Below are 20,829 nucleotides of genomic sequence, written 5' to 3' on the forward strand. Positions count from 1 at the left end.
CGGCGAAGTGACCTGCCAGACTCAGCTCCATCCAGGGAAAAGCCACCCAGCTCAGGCGCCAGCCATCGGAGTGCCTTACTTCACTGGGTAAGCAGAGCCAGAGGCTGCCCCTCCCTCTAGCAGCCTCGACAATCAATTGAAAAACAGAAAGCCTGAGAATGGCTCCAGGCTGGGCACTGTGAGCTTTATCACAAAATAGCCCCAGGGAAAAGCTACTGTTTATTGAAAGGCCTCAACTCTACCCAGAACCTAGCCTCATCACCACATCCCCCTCTTTTGTGACTCTCAAAGCAGACCACCCTCCCAGAAAACTAACCTGGGAGGGGGATCTCAAAATCTTGGGTAAAGCAGAGCATTTTTCTGCCTCTTCCAACCAACTGACTTAAGAAACCAATCAAGCCACAGGACATCAAGCTGACCAGAGACTCCAACAAGAGACTGGTTGCAGACAAAAGGGAGATACAGGATTCTTCCTACTCCTCCCCCCCCAAAAAAAAAAAATCAAAAGACTTTTTTTTCTTTTTTTCTTTTTTTTCTTTTTCTTTTTTTTCTTTTTTTCTTCTTCTTCTTCTTTTCTTTTTTTTTGCTTGTTTTTTGTTTTTTGTTACCTTATATATATATATATATAAATTTTTTCCCTTCTAAAACTTTTATTAATCTTTAATTTTTGCCTCTTCTGAAAAAATAATTGTTTTCCAGTAACCTTTTTTTTTTTTCTCATTTATAATTTTTATTTTAGGAATATGTGAATAAGAGTTTTCCTTTCTTTTCTTGTCTTCTTTCTCTTTTTCTTTCTTTCTTAATTATCTTTTTGTTTTTTATCTAGCTCTACTGAACTTCTGATCATTTCTTCTCCCGTTCCCATCCTTAAAGCTTTTCACATCTCCTCTATGTCCCTCCCCTTCTCTGAACATATTCACATTCCACTCTAAATAGACGGTCTTTTAACCTCTATAATAACATTAATTTTTACGTTTCTATTCTTTTTCTGGTCTCTCTTTATTCCCCTTTCCGTCTCTTCTTTCTCTCTCTCTCTCTACTTGCATCCTACCCAACTCATTTCCTGCACTGTGATTAGGACATAGTTAACTCTCCCTGTGCCTCCCCACACCAATCTACTCCTATTTTTTACCCACATCTCTCCCTAATCCTAATAATTTCTGGTTTTCCAAATTCTTTTCTGCGTTTCGAAGTCCTTTAACATATAGTCGTTTGATGTTGAATAGATGTATCTGTTGAACTAGATTGTATCTGTAGACTATTGACTGTACAAATGCAAACTTTGGTTGATGGTTGCCTTAAGATAGTGTTCTAGCACAAAACTGGTGCAATCTTTATCTCAAATGGGCCGAGTAAGCCGGAAAAACACAAGAAAAATGGCAAATTCGGGTATCTCAATTCCCAACCTTGATAATCAGGGATTAGAACAGATAAAGAATAATCCAAAGGAGATTTCCCAAATAGCTCTACAAACACTAATAGCAAACATGATAAATGAGAAGTTTGACAATGTACAAAGGACTCTGTATGAGCGTGATAGGGAGAGAGAGGAGGCATCCCAGAAGTTTATACAGGAATATCATAAGCGTGAGGAAGCTTCTCAAAAACTGATACAGGATTTGCGTGAACAACTTGAGAATACTCAAAGAGAAAGGGAGGAATGGCGTGAGCAGGCAGAGAACACTCAAAGAGAACTGCAGGAATCCCACAGAAGGGAGGAAACTAATCAAAGAGTAATTCACGAATTAAGAGACCAGGTAGAGAATACACAAAGATCACTAAAGACATTCATGGAATCCATTAACAAAGAGCTGAAGGAAGTCAGGGAGACCACAAAGGGAATGCTGAATGGAACCCAACAGAAGGAATGGGAGTCCAAAGAAACCATAACCAATCACCTAAGTGATTTGAGAACAAACACTGAACACCAAATTAAGGAAGTAAAGAAAATCATACAAGACCTAAAACAGAGCTTCAACAAAGAACTTGAAACCATCAAAGCTGACCAATTAGAAGGAAAAGAGATAAAAAACAAAGTAGAGAGTCTCGACAGCAGGTTAGACCATGCAGAAGATCGAATCTCAGGGATTGAAGACAGCATAGATATTACAGAGAAAGAACATACAACCATCCAAGACAAGTCCAAGAAATATGATAAGTCTATCCAACACCTGGAAGACACCATCAGAAGGCCCAATCTAAGGATAATGGGTGTAGAGGAGCACCTAGAAACAGAAGTTAATGGTCTAGGAAATTTGTTTAACAGGATCCTAGCAGAGAACTTCCCAAACATACAAAAAGATAGGCCTATTCAGATACAAGAAGCTTTTAGAACCCCAAATAGAACAGACCAGAATAGGACATCCCACCGTCACATTATAATCCAGACAGGATCAACCCACACCAAGGAAAAGATCCTTAAAGCTGTCAAGGAGAAAAGGGTAATCACCTATAAAGGGAAACCAATTAGAATTACCTCAGATTTCTCAGCAGAGACAATCAAAGCACGAAGAGCCTGGAATGACGTATGCCATGCCCTAAAAACAAACAACTATCAAACAAAAATACTGTACCCAGCTAAACTCTCCTTCATAACTGAAGGCCAAATAAAAACCTTCCATAGCAAAGAAAAATTGAAACAATACATCTCCACCAAACCAGCCCTGCAAAAGATTCTTAAAGATGTCCTACACATAGAAAACCAACAAAGGCCAAGAAACTGCACCCAAACTGAGAATCCAAGAACCTTAGGAAGAACCCAGTTTTCACAGCCCCCAAGAAGGTGGATAACATGGCAGGAACCCCCAAATACCTCTCAGTCCTATCTCTTAACGTTAACGGATTGAACTCTCCAATTAAGCGACATAGACTGTCTAATTGGATTAAAAAACAAGACCCTTCTATCTGCTGCCTGCAGGAGTCACATCTTGCCTGTAAAAACAAACATATTTTCAAAGTTAAAGGCTGGAACAAAATCTACCAAGCAAACGGCCCTCATAAACAGGCGGGAGTTGCAATCCTAATATCAGATAAAATAGACTTCAAACTAAAATTCGTGAGAAGAGATAAAGAAGGTCGCTACATACTAATTAAAGGATCTCTCCTTCAGGAGGATATTACAATTCTAAATATCTATTCGCCAAACAATGGAGCACCCAAATTTATCAAAGAAACACTACTTTCCCTCAAATCCCATATAGATCCAAAGACATTAATTGTTGGGGATTTTAACACACCACTCTCCCCACTAGATAGATCAACTCGGCAAAACTCAACAGAGAAACTGCAGATCTAAACAGCTGCATAGATCAACTAGACTTAACAGATATTTACCGAACATTTCACCCAGCAGCAACAGAATACACGTTCTTCTCAGCAGCACATGGAACGTTTTCTAAAATAGACCACATTTTAGGCCACAAAGCAAACTTGTCTAAATTCAGAAACATTGAAGTTATACCTTGCATTCTCTCTGACCACAAGGGAATAAAATTAGATCTCAACACCAAAAGCCACCAAAGAAAGTCCGGTATCACATGGAGGCTGAACAACACACTGCTGAATCATGAGTGGGTCATGGAAGAGATTAGAAAGGAAATTCAAATGTTCATGCTATTCAACAAAAATGAACACACAAATTACCAGCTCCTCTGGGACACAGCAAAGGCAGTACTCAGAGGCAAGTTTATAGCTCTGAGCTCCTACATCAACAAATTGGAGAGATCTGAAACTAACAATTTAATGACACATCTAAACCTCCTTGAAAAAGAGCAGCAAGATAAACCACAATCCAGTCGACGGAAAGAAATAATCAAAATTAAATCAGAATTAAATGAATTAGAATCCAAAAAAACTATAGAAAGAATCAACAAAACAAAGAGTTGGTTCTTCGAAAAACTTAACAAAATTGACAGACCCTTAGCAAACCTTATCAGAAAAAGGAGAGAACACACCCAAATTAATAAACTCAGAGATGAGAATGGAAACATTACCACAGAAACAACCAAGATTCAGAACATTATTAGGGGATACTTCTCAAAACTTTATGCTAATAAGTTTGAGAACTTGACAGAAATGGACCTTTTCCTAGCAAATATTGACATGCGAAAACTAAACCAAGATGAGTTAAACCAGCTTAACAGGCCCATATCAAGCATTGAAATAGAAACAGCAATAAGAGACCTCCCAGCTAAGAAAAGTCCAGGACCAGATGGTTTTACAGCGGAATTTTACAAGGCCTTCAAAGCAGAGCTCACACCAATACTCCTCCAACTCTTCAATGCAATTGAAAGAGAAAGCTCACTACCGAACACATTCTATGAAGCCATCATAACCCTCATCCCAAAACCAGGCAGGGACTCATCAAAGAAAGAGAACTATAGACCCATTTCTTTGATGAACATTGATGCAAAACTTCTCAACAAAATTTTGGCCAATCGACTTCAACAATTCATCCAAAAAATCATACACCATGATCAAACAGGATTCATTTCAGGGATGCAAAGCTGGTTCAATATATGCAAATCAATTAATATTATTCATCACATCAACAGGAGCAAGAATAAGAACCACATGGTTATCTCAATAGATGCAGAAAAAGCATTTGACAAGATCCAACACCCCTTTATGATGAAGGTTCTGGAAAAATTAGGAATCCATGGAACATTCCTCAATAAAATAAAGGCTGTATATGACAAACCTACAGCCAGCATTATACTCAATGGTTAAAAACTAAAGCCATTTCCTCTTAACTCAGGAACAAGACAAGGATGCCCACTCTCTCCACTTCTCTTCAATCTAGTATTAGAATGCCTAGCTACAGCAATAAGACAAGATGCAGACATAAAGGGGATCCAAATAGGGAAAGAAGAAATAAAACTCTCCCTCTTTGCAGATGACATGATCTTGTATTTAAAGAATCCCATAGACTCCACTCCCAAATTACTCAAGCTGATTCAAAACTTTGGCAAAGTAGCAGGTTATAAAATTAACCCCCAAAAATCAATGGCTTTTCTATATGCCAACAATGAGAAAAGTGTGGCTGAAATTAGGAAAGCAACTCCATTTGTAATAGCCCCACAAAAAATAAAATACCTAGGAATTAAATTAACCAAAGAAGTGAAGGACCTCTATGATGAAAACTTTAAAATCTTGAAAAAGGAAATCAACACAGAACTTAAAAAATGGCAAAACCTCCCATGCTCCTGGATTGGCAAGATTAACATCGTGAAAATGGCAATACTTCCCAAGGCTATCTACAAATTCAACGCGATACCTATCAAAATTCCACCCTCATTCTTCAAGGAAATAGAGGAGGCAATCCAAAAATTCATATGGAACAATAAAAGACCCCGAATAACAAAAATGCTCCTCAACGGAAAGAACACTGCTGGAGGAATATCAATACCAAATTTCAAACTCTACTATAAAGCCATAGTAATCAAAACAGCTTGGTATTGGCATAAGAACAGACCTCAGAACCAATGGAATAGAATTGAAAACCCAGAAATGAACCTACAGACCTATAGCCATCTAATCTTCGATAAGGAAGCTAACACAATAGAATGGAAGAAAGACAGCCTCTTCAGTAAATGGTGCTGGCAAAATTGGTTAACTACATGTAGAAAACTGTACCAGAATCAACTCCAAATGGATCAAAGACCTTGAACTCAAAGCAGACACTCTGAAAACATTACAGGATGGAATAGGAGAAACCCTAGGTCTCCTTGGTTCAGGTCGAAATTTTCTGAATAGAGACCCGGAAGCACAACAAATCAAAGAAAGGTTGGACAAATGGGATTGCATAAGATTGCAGAGCTTCTGCAGGGCAAATGACATAGCTGGCAAGATCAATAGAAAGCCCACCGATTGGGAGAAGATCTTTACTAGCCATACAACGGACAAGGGTCTCATATCTAAAATTAAACCACCCAACAACAAATCCTCAAAGAATCAACTGCCCAATAAATAAGTGGGCGAAAGACTTAAAGAGAAGCTTCTCTGAAGAAGAAACAAGGATGGCCAATAGACACATGAAGAAATGTTCAACATCCCCAGCCATAAAAGAAATGCAAATCAAAACAACATTGAGATATCACCTCACTCCAGTTAGAACAGCAAAAATCAAGAACTCTAACAACAACAGATGCTGGAGGGGATGTGGACAGAAAGGAACCTTACTTCATTGTTGGTGGGAATGTAAACTTGTTCAACCACTTTGGAAAGCAGTATGGAGGTTCCTCAGAAGACTTCACATAGATCTCCCCTATGATCCAGCAATCCCACTTTTGGGCATTTACCCAAATGTTTACAAACAAGACCACACCAAAGCTACCAGCACAACTATGTTTATTGCAGCATTATTTACCATAGCTAAGATATGGAACCAACCCAGATGCCCCTCAGTAGATGAATGGATCAAGAAAATGTGGTATATATACACAATGGAATTCTATGCCTCCATCAGAAAGAATGACATTTCCCCATTTGTTAGGAAATGGAAAGGTTTGGAAAAAATTATATTAAATGAAGTAAGCCAAGCCCAAAGAAGCATAGGTCCCATGGTTTCCCTTATTTGCAATATCTAGTATAGGTATGAGTCAAGCGGAAAAGGTCAGATAATGTGATGTTAGGAAAATGAACCCTTAAATATGTATTTTAATGTTTTCGTTTCTTTCATGAATGTGTTTCTAACGCATTTATAAGATTCTTTCTTTGTTGCTTTGTATGTCCCTCCCCCACAGTGTAACCCCCGCTTTCACTATATTTGATGTCAGTATAACATGTGGAGGAGATCGGGACAAAAAGTCGTTTAAGGATTCAGGTGGACCTGTTGCAACAATGAGAAGTACAAAATGTCATGTGAAAACCAGCTTTACAATGTCGGTGTGGGGGGGGAGGGGGGTATAATTGGGTGGGGGGAGGGGGGTAAAATTGGGTGGGGGGAGGGGGGAGGAGGGGAAGGGAAGTGAAGGTTAAACAAAGGAGGAGGCTGCAATGCTTGGTAAGAAATGTATGCATTATCCTGCCCATGTAATTTTAGCCCCCCTGTACAGTATGTTCTCAAATAAAATAAAATACAATTAAAAAAAATTTTTTTTTCACAATATTTTGAAAATAAAATAAATATAGTACTTTGTAATACTAAAACAGAAAACAGTTTAATTCTATGAAATCCCATAACTTTTAAAAGTAAATAAGTTGTTAAGAAGACAGAATGTATGTGTTCTTCAAAATTCTTATGACTAATAAATACTCATTTTCAAATTCTGAACCTGTTTGCATGTTATTTAATTCTGCAGTAGATGCAGTTTCCAATGGGGTGTTACAGACTGAAATGTGAACAGGAAAAGAGCCACATTCTGATATGGGATAAAACTATGAAGCATCTTATAATTAATTCTTCAAGATTAAGCAGTTGTTTATCAGATTAAGCTATTATTTCTATGACCATCAATCACAAAATTTATGCCATAAAGTGATCCTAGCGCACCAGTTTCCAACTTGTAGGGTGCACCTCAAAATTCCCTTAATTTACATCAAAAATAGCTTATGTCCATTGTGAAAATACACTGTACCTCTGCTAATGTGATGCCCAATATATTCTGAAAAGAACACCACTATAAATAGGGTTGTATCATTTTTCCTTCACTGGTATTCTTACAAATATTATTTATATTTATACTTTTTTAACTATCATAGATAATCAGGATGCAAAGATTGGAAGATTGCAGTTCAAAGACTGTGAAGACTCAGCGTCTATGTTGAAGGGGCAGAATGATGCAGGCTCTGGCCTCAGGATTATCTGAGAACTGTGTTTGAGTATTAGGAAAGCTCTTGGCATTGCGGGCTAGAGAGGGAAAATGTTCTCTCTCCCTACCTCAAAACACATGTCACAGACTCCTGGGAGCTGAGGAAGTGGCTCTTCTGCTTGCTTAAGGATAGATGAACACCTGGTTAAGCATTTTCCTGAGATTGGAGAAGTGGTTTGATCTTGCTCTAAAATAGTTTAGATAATAATATTCCAAGACATTATCTCAAAAGTCAAGTAAAAATGTATCTGTTGAAATATTTGTTTGAATGTCTTCTGACCACATCTTGGCAAAGATCATGCTTGCTTGTTACAATTGGCGCCCAAACAGGGACCCTGCATTGTTGAATTCAGGAAAGGATATTCAGGAAAGTACTTTTAATTACAGGGTGATGGGACAAGTTAAATCTACTCTGTACTTACATATGCTTAATCATTTACTTGCTGCTTATGCTGTAAATATGTCTTCTTATGACATAGAAATGTGTATTAATGTAGTTAGGGAATGGAATCCTTGGTTCTCCGAGTAAAGAATAATGTAGAAAGAGCTGTTCGAGAATGGGAAAAGATTGCTATTATATTTTTGTCCATTTGGGCTATTTTACATACCCTTTTTAAAGCTTTGAATGAGGAAAGATTAATAGCAGATGTAAAGAAAGAGTTCCCCCCTTCTTTTGTAGATTTACAATTGGACTCTGAGGTTAAAGATGCAATAGATAAGGATGCATTGCAATTAACAGAGAAAAAACAAGAGCTAAAGGCTGAAAAAGAATAAACTGAAAGTATAAATAAAATGTCTGAGCAAATGGAATTGATTTTATCAAGATTACAACATATGGAGTTGGAAATTAGCAGAGTGAATGGAGAACCTGAGAAAGTGAAAGTAAAGCAGCCTTCGGCTCCTCAACTGGCTGATGCAATATTTAAAGCATCACTCCCTCCCAAAACAGAGGGCTCAGACAGTGAGTTTGATGATGAAATGCCTATTTTTTCTTATCCTGTAATTCAACCACCCCCTATGAATGGTATAGCTCAACCAGCCAGATATGAAAGTGTTGCTGTTTATGATATTGGTAAACTTAAGAAGGCAGTTGTATGGTCCTCAGTCTCATTATGTTAAGGAATTGCTTAATGGGCTTGCCCGACATTACAATAATTTTGCTCCCATGGATTGGAAGATGCTTTGTAGAGCCTTGCTTAAGAAACCTAAACACCTACAATGGCAAATGTGGTTTACTGAGTTATGTACAAAAAGGGCTAGACAAAATGCACAGAGCAGTAATCCACACCTTTCCCATGTTAGGTCGAACAGAACAATATGCGGATGCTCATATAAAAGTAAACTCTCCTGAAGAAATCCATGAGCAGTTAAGAGACATAGGTATTGAGGCATGGGAAAGGATTCCACCGGTAGGAGAGCATTATGTCTCTTGGACTAAAGTAATTCAAAAACCTAGTAAACCCTATGTTGAATTTTTATCACGATTGAAATTGACCTTGGAACGTACTGTTGTGGGAGAGGCTGCATGGCAACAACTGCTGCGCGTGTTGGCTTATGAGAATACTAATGAGGACTGTAGATGAGCCCTATTGCCTATTAAAGAATCTGGGGATGTGAATACATATTTAAGGGCCTGCAAAGACTTTACATCTGAATCCAGGCCTATGCAGGTGTTTGCTGAAACTATGGCCACTACCTGGCATGCTATGCAAACAAGCCCTCTAATCTAAAGTGTTTTGGATGTGGTCAAATGGGACATATAAAGAAAAATTTTAAAAAGGCTACTGATGTTAACAAGAGAAGACGTGGAATTTGCCCTAAGTGTGAAAAGGGGAAGCACTGAGAAAGGGAGTGTAGAGCAAAAAGAGACAATAAAGGAATTCCTATAAAATATGCTTACCCTATGCAGGGAAACTCTCCATCGGGCTAGCCCCGGAGTCCAGGATTAATAACCGAGGGCAGCCAACCAACTTTTCCCTCGTCCCTGCCACAGCCCACAGCACCGCAGTGGACATACCAGCCTTAAAAGATTTTATTTTGAAAGGTGGTGATAAGCCACAAAAAATTCCTACCAGAATTTATGGGCCTTTACCTGAAGCAACATTTGGCCTATTGACCGGTAGATCCAGTCTTAATACAAAAGGAGTTTTAGTACATTTAGGAATTATTGATGCTGACTATATTGGGGAAATAAAAATTTTAATGTCAGCTTCTGCAGATAATTCCTTTAAAAAGGGAGAACGAATTGCTCAAATTTTGTTATTACCATAGATATCTATTGGAAAGTCATTTAAACCCCACATTGGGGGATTTGGAAGTATTAACCAACAAAAATGTGTTTGGACTACTCATATTACTAAAATGCACCTAAGATTAAGATTAATATTCAGGAAAAGATATTGACAGGACTAATAGATACTGGCTCAGATATTACAATTATTAACACTCATGAATGGCCTAATCATTTATTATATAAAATAATCTCCTGTAATATTAAAGGAGTTAACAATACTCTTGTAAATTTTATAGGACAAGCAGTGTTGTATGTTACTATAACCTCAGAAGATAGACAGACAGCTGTCCTTAAACCTTATATTATGGAAGTTCCAGTTAACATAATTGGTAGAGATGTACTGGAACAATGGGGAGCTCATATTCAATTTTAACATTTTTAGATGGAGCCCATAATGATATTATGGAAATCTGAGGAACCTCTTTGGATTGAGTAATGGCCTTTATCGAAAGAAAAATTAGAAGCAGCTTATCAATTAGTTGAAGAACAGTTAACCAACGGACATATTGAGCCCTCTATGTCACCATGGAATTCTCCAATATTTGTTATTAAAAAGAAGTCAGGGAAATGGAGATTGCGGACTGATTTACGAGGAGTAAAGGCATCCATGTACCCTATGGGGGCTTTACAACCTGGTTTACCATCGCCTGCAATGCTTCCTAAAAATTGGCCAATAATAGTAATAGATTTACAAGATTGCTTTTTTACCATTCCTGTACATGTAAAAAATTGTAACAGGCCGGGCACTGGTGGCTCATGCCTGTAATCCTAGCTACTCAGGAGGCTGAGATCTGAGGATCGCGGTTCAAAGCCAGCCCGGGCAGGAGAGACCGTGAGACTCCTATCTCCAATAAACCACCAGAAATACAGAAGTGGCGCTGTAGCTCAAGTGGTAGAGTGCTCGCCTTGAGCTGAAGAGCTGAGGGACAGCGCCCAGGCCCAGAGTTCAAGCCCCACGACCGACAAAAAAAAAAAAATTGTAACAGACTTGCCTTTTCTTTACCACAAATAAATCATCAAGGCCCTTATCAGTGCTTCCAATGGAAGGTGTTGCCCCAAGGAATGGTGAATTTTCCAACTATGTGTTATATGTTGATAAGATATATGTTGATAAGGCCTTAAAATCTGTTAGACAAAAATGGCCTCACATTTATATTTTTCATTATATGAATGATATTTTAGTTGCAGGACCAAATATGACAGAATTAGAAATGGTGTTACAGTGCTTACCATCTATATTTAAAGAATTTGGATTAATAATAGCACCTGAAAAAATACAAAAAGACATGTTGGTAAAATATTTAGGATATGTTGTCTGTAGACAAACAGTCGCACCTCAAAAAATATCTTTATGACGTGATCAATTACATATGTTAAATGATTTTCAAAAGTTCCTATGAGATATTAATTGGATGGAACTGGCCTTAAGAATTCCTACTTATCTATCCTGCCCATGTAATTGTAGCCCCTCTGTACAGTATGTTCTCAAATAAAATAAAATAATATTAAAAAAAAAGAATTCCTACTTATCAATTACATAATTTGTTTTCATTGTTACAAGGGGAGCCTGATTTACATAGCAAAAGAACTTTAACTAAGGAAGCTGAAAGAGAAGTACAATTTGTAGAACAGAGAATAAAATAAATGGTTTTACATCCAGTAACGCTAAATCAACTCATAAATTTATATATTTTAGATACATGGAAACACCCAAAAGGAATTATAGGACAAAATGAGATACCATTAGAATGGATTTATACACTGCATAGATTTACAAAAAATATGCCTTATGAACAACAGTTGGCAATTATTATTCAACAGGCCAGGCAATGGGTATTCACCCTATCAGGGTATGATTTATTTGAAATTATCCTTCCTTTGCCAAAAGACCAAGTAAAATATTTGTTAAACATGTCTGAAATGCTATAAATTACATTAGTAAAATTTACTGGGCAATTTTCCTATCATTTTCCCAAAGGTAGATTGTGGAATTGCTTGCTTAAACAACAATTTGTATTTAATAATATAATTACCAAGGTCCCTATTTCCACTGCTCTTACTGTTTTTACAGATGGCTCCAAAACAAAAAGTGTTTATTGGACAACAAATACATATTGGGTTCAAACAACTACTTTAGCATCAGTTCAACAAAATGAACTTTTTGCTATTATTAAGGTGTTACAAGATTTTGTGGGAGATGTTAATATTGTTACTAATTCTGCCTATGCTGTAGGGGTTGTGACTAATATAGTCACTGCTGTTCCTTATTCATCTAAACCCCAGCTAAACCAATTATTTAAACAATTACAAGCATTACTGCAACAACATAAGGCCAAAGTGCTAACTCACATTAGGGCTCACTCTTCGTTACCTGGGTACCTTGTATATGGCGATAATCAGGTTGATAAATTAGTTTTGCTTCTGCTAAACAAGATCATGCTCATTTACATACAAATGCTTGCCATTTACATATGCATTATAAAATACCTTATTCTCAAGGTAAACAAATTATAAAAAGGTGCCCCATCTGCAGACCATTGCATTTGAGAGTTGTACCTGCTGGAGTAAATCCTCAGGATTACAACCTAAGGAGCTCTGGCAAATGGACATAATCCATGTACAAGCCTTTGGCCATTTTTCCTTTATACATGTTACAATAGATACTTATTCCAAATTTGGGCTTTTGCCCTTACGGGAGAAACTGTTAACCATGTAATAGAACACTTATTGGAAGTTTTTGCCATTATGGGAGTGCCTGCCAAATAAAGACTGATATTGGATCAGCCTATAAAAGTATCAAATTTAAAAGATTTTGTGAACTTTATGATGTGGTACATATTACCGGAATAGAATATAACTCCCAAGACAATCCATTATTGAATGAGTTCATTGCACACTAAAACAACAAATCAAAAAATTAAAAAGGAGGAAAAGGTTGGATTAAGGTATGGATATTTTGTGGGTTTCCATGCAAAATCCTAAAATAATTTTACATCAAGCTCTTTTTGTTCTTAACGTTTTTAACTTACCACAAGGAGATATTTTACCTAGAGCTGAGCGCCATTTTGAACAAATATCACAAAAACCTTATTTAAATGCTCCCACATAGATTAAGATTACATTGAAAGCAGAATGGCAACTAGGAACATTACATAAGGGATGAGGATAGAGTTTTGTGTCTACACAGGATGGCAAACAATACTGTCTTCCTGCACAATGGATACAGACGCGGCCCAGTGAGGACAGCCCCATATCCTGCAAGGAATCCCCCACCAGTTGAGGAAGAAGAAATCCCCACTGCCCACCTGGGGACAGGTAAAAAAGTTGACTGGAGAAGGACAAAAGATGTTACAATGCACTGGTAAACCTGTCGTGGCTGAGAACTTGTTCTGGCCATGTGTGCCCTGCTTGCTGTAAACCCTGTCCATGCTAATGCTAATGTAAGTTATTCGGGCTTTTGTTCCTAACCCTCCTTTATTGGAACCTGTTGTTTGGGGAGACATGGATATAACCATCTATAATGTTCCTGCTGTTTAATCTCTCCTTGGAATAATTTGACATTTTGCAATAAGGATGATGGTAGCTTTTTAAATTTTACTTACTATACTCATCCCTTGCCTGTTTGTCTGGGGCCTCCTCCATGTTTAGTTATGAATTGGCAACATTGGGTTTTACCTGGGAAATGCACTTCCAATTCTAGAACACAGCTGAAGCGATTAACTACTTGGTCCATAAATAGTAGCTGGGAAAGTGTCACCTTTGATGGCAAGTTATCCTTACCTATGTGTCCTGATTTTACTTATATTGATTTATAATATCAGCCTTTTGTGTGGCAAGAGTGTAGAGGGACATTTGGAAAAGTGTTCAATAATTTTATTAATTAGGGACCTTTTGGACAGTTTATTAACACATGTTCAGAATGGAATAGTACCAGATGTGATTTATCAAATGTTACTAGGATGCTGGAAGCCATTAATGGATCACTTACTGGAGATTGACTGATGGCCTAGGGAGATGGAGGCATTGCAGATGCATGCTGGGTTTCATGGCTGTACTCACTGTTTTCAGACTCAATTTGGAAGGTCAGAGCAGTGCTGAAACCCGTGATGCTATCAAATGGATAGTTTTCAGGGACGTCGAACTCTGCATCCACTTATAATTTTACTTTGTACAAATCTTATGATGTTACTGCTTGTGTACCTCTGCCTTATGTATTTTTAGTGGTAAATTTTACATTTTCTCCTACTATTTTTTGTTTTAATTGTCGCCTGTATTCTTTTTTTTATAATTTTATTTTATTTTATTTGTGAACATACTGTACAGAGGGGTTACAATTGCATGAGCAGGATAATGCATATATTTCTTACCAAGCATTGCAGCCTCCTCCTTTGTTTACCCTTCACATCACTTCCCAGCCTCCCCTCCCCCCCATCCTAATCCTTCTCTTTCCCCTCTCCCCCCCCCCTGCACCGATGTTGTAAAGCTCATTTTGGACATGACAACTTGTACTTCTCATTGTTGCAACAGGTCCACCTGTATCCTTAAAAAACTGGGTTTTCCCCATCTCCTCCACAAGTTATACTGACATCAAATATAGTGAAAGCAGGGGTTATACTGTGGGGGAGGGACATACAAAGCAACAAAGAGATAATCTTCTAAATGCATTAGAAACACATGCATGAAAGAAAAAAAACATTAAAATACATATATAAGGGTTCATTTTCCTGACATCACATTATCTGCTTGACTCATAAATATACTAGATATTGCAAATAAGGGAAACCATCGGACCTATGTTTCTTTGGGCCTGGCTTACTTCACTTAATATAATTTTTTCCAAGTTTATCCATTTCATAACAAATGGGGCAATGTCATTCTTTCTGATGGAGGCATAGAATTCCATTGTGTATATATACCACATTTTCTTGATCCATTCATCTACTGAGGGGAATCTGGGTTGGTTCCATATCTTAGCTATGGTAAATAATGCTGCAACAAACATAGTTGTGCTGGTAGCTTTAGTGTGGTCTTGTTTGTAAACATTTGGGTAAATGCCCAAAAGTGGGATTGCTGGGTCATAGGGGAGCTTTATGTGAAGTCTTTTGAGGAACCTCCATACTGATTTCCAAAGTGGTTGAACAAGTTTACATTCCCACCAACAATGAAGTAAGGTTCCTTTCTGTCCACATCCCCTCCAGCATCTGTTGTTGTTAGAGTTCTTGATTTTTTGCCGTTCTAACTGGAGTGAGGTGATATCTCAATGTTGTTTTGATTTGCATTTCTTTTATGGCTAAGGATGTTGAACATTTCTTCATGTGTCTATTGGCCATCCTTCTTTCTTCTTCAGAGAAGTTTCTCTTTAAGTCTTTCGCCCACTTATTTATTGGGCAGTTGTTTCTTTGAGGATTTGTTGTTGGGTGGTTTAATTTTTTGAGTTCCAAGTATATTTTAGATATGAGACCCTTGTCCGTTGTATGGCTAGTAAAGATCTTCTCCCAATCGGTGGGCTTTCTCTTGATCTTGCTAGCTATGTCATTTGCTCTGCAGAAGCTCCTCAACTTTATGCAATTCCATTTGTCCAAACTTTCTTTGATTTGTTGTGTTTCCAGGTCTTTATTAAGAAAATTTCAGCCTGAGCCAGGGAGACCTAGGGTTTCTCCTATTCCGTCCTGTAATGTTTTCAGAGTGTCTGCTTTGACTTCAAGTTCTTTGATCCATTTGGAGTTGATTCTGGTGCAGGGTGATATATAAGGATCTAGCTTTAGTTTTCTACATGTAGTTAACCAATTTTGCCAGCACCATTTACTGAAGGGCTGTCTTTCTTCCATTCTATTGTTTTAGCTCCCTTATCTAAGATTAGATGGCTATAGGTCTGTAGGTTCATTTCTGGGATTCCAATTCTATTCCATTGGTCCTGAGGTCTGTTCTTATGCCAATACCAAGCTGTTTTGATTACTATGGCTTTATAGTAGAGTTTGAAATTTGGTATTGATATTCCTCCAGAAGTGTTCTTTCCGTTGAGGAGCGTTTTTGCTATTCGGGGTCTTTTTTTGTTCCATATGAATTTTTGGATTGCCTCTTCTATTTCCTTGAAGAATGAGGGTGGAATTTTGATAGTTAGTGCATTGAATATGTAGATAGCCTTGGGAAGTATTGCCATTATCACGATGTTAATCTTTCCAATCCAGGAGCATGGGATGTTTTGCCATTTTTTAAGTTCTGTGTTGATTTCCTTTTTCAAGATTTTAAAGTTTTCATCATAGAGGTCCTTCACTTCTTTGTTTAAGTTAATTCCTAGGTATTTTATTTTTTATGGGGCTATTACAAATGGAGTTGCTTTCCTAATTTCAGCCACACGTTTCTCATTGTTGGCATACAGAAAAGCCATTGATTTTGGGGGGTTAACTTTATAACCTGCTACTTTGCCAAAGTTTTGAATCAGCTTGTGTCATTTGGGACTGGAGTCTATGGGATTCTTTAAATACAAGATCATGTCATCTGCAAAGAGGGAGAGTTTTTTTACTTCTTTCCCTATTTGGATCCCCTTTCTTTCTGCATCTTGTCTTATTGCTGTAGCTTGTCGCCTGTATTCTTGCATTAATTCCTCTCTTAATTTTAATGACAGTAATAGTACTATGATATTACAACAAAGAACTCATATTTGGCTACCTGTTAAATTAGGAAGAGAATGGTCCCAAAATCCTTTGGATAGTGTTGTTATTGAATTTTTTTACCAAACTACTAAAACGTACAAAGCGTATGATTGGAGCCATTATATGTGATCTTAAACTTAATTGCTATTACCACTGTTGCTGCAGTGTCTGGAATTGCCCTATACACTTCCTTACAAACTAAGCACTTTGTGGAAGAATGGCACTGGGATTCACATGAATTGTGGGTCTCACAGGTAGAAATTGATGCTCTAATATAAACACAGATTAATATTCTTTTTTTTTTTTTTGGGTCCGGTCGTGCGGCCTGAACTCTGGGCCTGGGCACTGTCCCTCAGCTCTTCAGCTCAAGGCTAGCGCTCTACCACTTGAGCCACAGTGCCACTTCCGGCTTTTTTCATTTTGCTTATGTGGTGCTGAGGAATCGAACCCAGGGCCTCGAGCATGCAAGGCAAGCGCTCTACCACTGAGCCACCTTCCCAGCCCCAGATTAATATTCTTAAACAGACAGTGGGATGGTTAGGAAAAATGTTATTGGTTGTGGAAAAACAGTTATTATTAAAATGTGATTGGAATTTTACTACCTTTTGCATTACTAATATAAAATATAATAAATCTATACATGATTAGAATGTAATACAGTAGTATTTATCTGGAAATTCTACAGCTGCTCAATTGATTGCTCAGTTATAATTTAATGTACATGATATTTTTGGTAAACAATTTACAAATGATGATGCTTCTAATATTGCTGATGCATTTATTAAACAATCGGAAGGGTTGGATCCGAAAGAAATACAACATAGCATTTTAAATACTACTAGTAGTATGGGAATCATGATTGTTTTTATTTTGTTTGCACTTGTACTGTTATATTTGATTTTTATGAAACCAATGCAAGCGTCTATGATAACGCTGTGGAAAGCTATTCTTTAAAAAAAAAAAAGAAAAAAGAATAAAGTTGTGAAGACTCAGGGTCTATGTTAAAGGGGCAGAATGATGCAGGCTCTGGCCTCAGGATTATCCGAGGGCTGTGTTTGAGTATTAAGAAACCTCTTGGATGCCGGGCTAGAGAGGGAAAATTTTCTCTCTCCCTGTCTCAAAACACATGTCACAGACTCCTGGGAGCTGAGGAAGTAGCTCTTCTGCTTGCTTAAGCATAGATAATCAGCTGGTCAAGCATTTTCCTGATATTGAAGAAGTGGTTTGAGCTTGCTCTAAAATAGGTTAGATAATAAAATACCAAGACATTGTCTCATAGGTCAAGTAAAAATGTATCTGTTGAAATTTTTGTGTGAATGTCTTCTGACCAAATCTTGGCAAAGATCATGCTTGCTTGTCTTTAAATACCACTGACAATAAAGCACAGCATTCAGTGGCAATTGCTGTTTGCACTCTGCATCCCTTATGTCTTGGTGATTTCGTTACCCTTACCCAGGGACCCCAACGCAATAGATGTTGACAAAAACCCACTCGGGCAGGAAGGTTCCCTAGATTCTTATCTCCAATAAACTTCTCAGCAAAAGACAGACACAAGTGAGCTGAGGTTGAAATAGTAGGGCACACGCCTTGAGAATAAACAGGCTCAGAGAGAGTGTCCAGTCCCAGAGTTCAAGCCCTAGGACAAACCAATAAAACAAAAACAAAAATAAAAACAAATCCCAAACCTAGCATTTTTCTCACTGTATACAGAGGAAGTAATTAAGGGAAATTTCTTCCTGTGTTACATACAGTTAGAAGAAAGAAGATGTCACACAATTATTCTCTTCATACCATGTTATACCAAAGCCTCAAAAAATTGCCCTTTTTCGGGCTGGGAAGGTGGCTCAGTGGCAGAGCGCTTGCCTTGCATGCCTGAGGCCCTGGGTTCAATTCCTCAGCACCACATAAGGGAAATGAAAAATACCGGAAGTGGTGCTGTGGCTCAAGTGGTAGAGGGCTAGCCTTGAGCTGAAGAGCTGAGGGATAGCACCCAGGCCCAGAGATCAGGCCCCACTACCGGACCAAAAAAAACATTGCCCTTTTTCTAAATTTATAAATTAATATCATCCATTTGTTGGCAACTCTCTCTACATTATTCACATTATCATTTTATACATGAAGTGTTGTAATTATCTATTAGCTGAGTTCTAATTATAACTCTTATGAAAGAATATTCTAGGCAAATAGAATGCAAGAAACATTTGTAAATTTGTCAATTAAACACTGTACTTAAAAAGAATTTTGTAAGTATCTTATAGAATATGAAATTACAAACAAAACCGAAGTATTTATTTTAAATCTAAACTCCAATTTAGCAAGATCTACATAGTCCTTCATTAGATTAACTTTGCTATTTCCCCAGGCTTAAGTTTTTGTAATCCTTCATCCTTTCCTTGGAATCAAACAGAGTGATGATTACTTACTTTTTCAAATTTTGGATGGGAATCATGATCCATTTTGCATCTAAGGTTCTGTAATGAAGAGTGCATTTAAAACACAACTGAGGATTATATATGAGTTGCACTTCAATAGGAAACTTGACTTCTCAAAACATAATGACAAAATTAGCCCAAACGTCCAACTTTGTATTCCTTTCTTGTTTGGTTTATTTTATTAAGACAAAAGTATACTACCTGGTCCAGGGAAGGTATCACTGTGTAATTCCACTATCTAATCTCCTATCTTAATCTCAGTGCTAGAATTCTAGCCTTGTATCACATTGCCCCTCCATAGATTCTTGGTTTATTTAATCTAGATACAGACTAGCAATTCTGAACTTCTCCAGTAATATTATCCACTGCACTGCTGAGAGTGTTCATGTACTCTTCAAAGATGTTCTAACATTTGACACAGGATATGAATATTTTCAGATGAACCTGCAGGAGACTCTGATTCATTCCTCCATGGATCTGATCCCTTTAATAATGAATACTTGACTCTCTTACTATCTCTGGTCCCTATCTATGTAGTATTCTTAAACTTTTTTGAAGAAAGTTCACTTGAGGATTTTCTAACATTAAAAATTATCAATTGATTCTAGTCTTACTCAGGACATATTTTCTATTGTTTTCTAACTTTTCCACATATTCTGAGAGTTGCTTCATATGTGTATTTGTGCACATATAAGTGCCTCTGTATATATGTGTATGATTGCATGTATGTATGTAAAGCCTCAACATCTTATTCAGCAACCTTGCTCATGACTGGTATTCCAATAGTTGAGCCATTCTTCCAATCCAACTTTTGGCTGGTTAATTATATATAGTTTCTCAAAGACTGTTCTGCCCAGGCTGGATGCAAACTGAACTTCCCAGACTACTTTACATTCTTAGGTTGTATTGCTCCAGTAGTATCAAATTTTAAATTACAAATATTTTGTGAGTGTAAAGGCTAAGGTGTAACATAGATTTTTAACAAATGGAAAGGTTTGGAAAAAATTATATTAAGTGAAGTAAGCCAGGCCCAAAGAAGCATAGGTCCCATGGTTTCCCTTATTTGCAATATATAGTATAGGTATGAGTCAAGCGGAAAAGGTCAGATAATGTGATGTTAGGAAAATGAACCCTTAAATATGTATTTTAATGTTTTCGTTTCTTTCATGCATGTGTTTCTAACGCATTTATAAGATTCTTTCTTTGTTGCTTTGTATGTCCCTCCCCCACAGTGTAACCCCCGCTTTCACTGTATTTGATGTCAGTATAACATGTGGAGGAGATGGGGACAAACAAGTCGTTTAAGGATTCAGGTGGACCTGTTGCAACAATGAGAAGTACAAAATGTCATGTCAAAACCAGCTTTACAATGTCGGTGTGGGGGGGGAGGGAGGTATAATTGGGTGGGGGGAGGGGGGAGGCGGGGAAGGGAGGTGAAGGGTAAAAAAAGGAGGAGGCTGCAATGCTTGGTAAGAAATGTATGCATTATCCTGCCCATGTAATTGTAGCCCCTCTGTACAGTATGTTCTCAAATAAAATAAAATTAAATTAAAAAAAAATTTATATAAAGATAGATGAACATGCACATTACATATGCTGAGTGTACACTGTTAGAAATGTGATCCTAAGCTTGGTGGTGG

The 20,829-nt window shown here is 37.5% G+C and overlaps 1 long non-coding RNA gene across 1 annotated transcript in view; it reads right to left on the reverse strand.

The window, feature by feature from the left end:
- Window positions 1-19,232, reverse strand: part of LOC138838704 (uncharacterized) — a 31,691-nt gene extending 12,459 nt beyond the window's left edge. Inside the window, exon 1 of the long non-coding RNA XR_011375726.1 lies at window positions 19,181-19,232. This is a non-coding gene — a long non-coding RNA (uncharacterized lncRNA). The remainder of the gene's footprint in view (window positions 1-19,180) is intronic.
- Between the last annotated feature and the right edge of the window lie 1,597 nt (window positions 19,233-20,829).

The sequence above is a fragment of the Dipodomys merriami genome, unplaced genomic scaffold (assembly GCF_024711535.1).
Source record: "Dipodomys merriami isolate MVZ:Mamm:240054 unplaced genomic scaffold, mDipMer1.0.p SCAF_289, whole genome shotgun sequence".
NCBI lineage: Eukaryota > Metazoa > Chordata > Mammalia > Rodentia > Heteromyidae > Dipodomys > Dipodomys merriami.